Raw genomic sequence first — 2,859 nt, forward strand, 5'->3', positions numbered from 1 at the left:
AGTCGCAATAAAGATGAAACGAAGGGAGAGAGCTATATTGTCGCTCGGCAGATTGCACCGGACGCGTTTAACCGCTTCTCAACTAAGGCTTCATTTTTTATTGAGTCGCAAAGTGACATAGCGGGTATGCGTGTGACGTCAAATATGTATTTAAGGTATAAGTCTTTTTTATTGTTTGAGCAATAGATGCGGCATGTCGGCAAAACTTTGCGCAGTCGACCAGAGGATACCGAGTGGCACAAGAACTAGCAACGGCGGTGTACGTGTACATTGCGGGTCGTTGTGCCAAGCCTCGAGCCGGCGTTGTATTGCCTGAATTGTCGCAGCGATCGCAGCTGCTGCAGAGACGTCAAGTTGAACATGTGCCGGCTGACAGACCCTTCTCGGCTCTTCTCGGCTCTCAACAGACTCTTCCCGGCCGGCTCTTCTCGTCATACAGATTCTGGACGTGTGCTGCCACCGCTTGTACCTGTTGTAGATGGAATGTAACGAGTGCACATCAGTCTCGTTATGCCAAGTTTGAAAGCATACGGCACGAGAGTGACGTCACCGAAATGTTGGCGCTCTAATGTTATGCGATAACGCCACTGTAACTGCTGCACGCTCTGTGCTCCTTGAGCGCAGAGTTATGCTCAGTGCTTCTGCGAGCAGCAATGAAATAGCCCTAGCCGGTGACACACTACCTCTGCACCTGCGCACTTTGATCAGACTGCGCATCACCATATAACGGAGCTTGAGATAAGGCACTCCAGCTTTGCTTTTGCTTTTCACCGTGGCTTGCCCGATGCATACCTGGTCAATTGAGCATGGAAGGATAGTGGAAACCCTTCCATAGAAGCCAATATTCGCTAAATAATGATCGCGTGCAATATCTATATATATCTATATATATATATATATATATATATCTATATATCTATATATATATATATAGATATATATATATATATATATATATATATATATATATATATATATATATATATATATATATATATATATATATATATATATATATATATATATATATATATATATATATATATATATATTGTAAGCTATGACTAAGGCAGACATTAGCAGCCGTATGTGGACATTCTCCTCAGTGGCTATGTGCCAGATGCTATGTGCCACCAGCCTCGCTCGCCGCGCATATCGTCGTCCACGCTATCATCATCGGGATGTTCTGGAATCTCTGCGCTCGACCTGAGCTCGCTAGCCTGTCGCTCTCTGCGGGATTAGTTTAATAAACCGGTGCCCGACGACTCCTGGCCTGTGCCTCACAAGTGGTGGAGGTAAAGCGGTCTGATCCTTCGTACCTCGACCCCCAACTTACCCCGGGAGCTCCGTTCAGGTCGTCGCTTACCACAAGATGCCATGCGGATGACATCTGAACCAGCCAGCGCGGCGGGTTCAGCCGTTCCACCGTGCTTCGTAACCAGCCGCGAGCGGGACCCTCCCCTCTTCACTGGGCTTCCCGGTGATGACGTCGAGGATTGGCTGGATGAATACAACCGAATCAGCTCCTTCAATCGGTGGGACGATGCCTTCAAGCTCCGTAACGTCTCCCTTTCCCTCAGAAAAGTAGCGAGGACGTGGTTCTACAACCACGAGCGCGACTTCACTGACTGGCAGCGATTTACTTCCGAGCTGCCGCTATTTTTCGGAACGTCGTCTACGCGTACGGAAGCCGCCAAAAAGAAATTGGACGAGCGCATACAAAGACCTGGTGAGTCGTACACATCCTACATTGAGGACGTTCTCGCATTATGCCACCGTGCCAACAAAGATATGACGGAGGGCAGCCGAGTGCGCCATGTCCTGAAAGGAATTTCTCCCTTCGCATTTAACGCGCTGGTCGCACAGAACCCCACTAGCGTTAACCAGGTCGTAACGATGTGTCAGCGCCTCGACGACCTGCAGTCCCTCCGTGTGCAGCCATCACAGTGGGACTCCCGCGCTTCCATGGACGAGGCGGACTTGCGCTCCATGATAAAATCAATTATCCGCGAGGAACTGGGAGTGAAGACACCGCTCGGTTTTTCAGAAACACGACGCGAGACATCTCCGGATCTGCGCGAGATGATCAAACAAGAGTTGGCCTACCTTATGCCGGCCTCCCCATCAGCAACAGATATGCATCCCGGCTCAACTCAAGCCGCATTGGCTTCGCTGCCTTATGCTTCCAATGCCACGATTTCGACACCTCTCCCCGACTCGGTATGTTCGCCTTTGGCACCTGTGTCTACCCCTGTCTCTCGACCGCCCATGCTCACCCGGTCTGACCATGTGCATCCTCACCCAGTGCCACCTACTGGTCCCGTTCAGTTTCTGCCAGGTCCTCCTCAGTTCGCGTATGGCTACCCTGCTTGGCGTCCGTCCCGCCCAACCTGTTTCTATTGTGGTATCCGGGGGCATATCTCTCGTTTCTGCCGAAGACGCCAACAAGATGAAAGGCTCGCGTACTCCCCCGTTCCACAAAGCAGGAGTCAACCGTCTTCTCAAAGGTTCCCGTACGCACAACGTTCGCCGTCACCCGCAGACTACCAGGACCAGCACCGCAGCTCCCGCCCGCCGAGACGATCTTCCCCAACGCCCTTCCGCCGCCGCTCTACCTCGCCGCTTCGTCCTGCCTCCCAGAACACGGAAAACTAAAGGCGGCAGTTTCTGGGGGCGAAACTGCGTACTTCGGATTTGTGGAAGTCCTCCTCATCGACCATCGAACACGTTATCAGTTTTAGTTGAAGGAATTAGTGTTGAAGCTCTTGTGGACACTGGTGCGAGCATTTCGATAATTCACGGAAGTTTATGTTCTCTACTGCGAAAAGTAAAAACTCCATATTCTGGGCCGGCTCTACG

This window comes from Haemaphysalis longicornis, unplaced genomic scaffold (genome assembly GCF_048455015.1).
Source record: "Haemaphysalis longicornis isolate Haplotype H1 unplaced genomic scaffold, Haemaphysalis longicornis Haplotype H1 scaffold_9, whole genome shotgun sequence".
NCBI lineage: Eukaryota > Metazoa > Arthropoda > Arachnida > Ixodida > Ixodidae > Haemaphysalis > Haemaphysalis longicornis.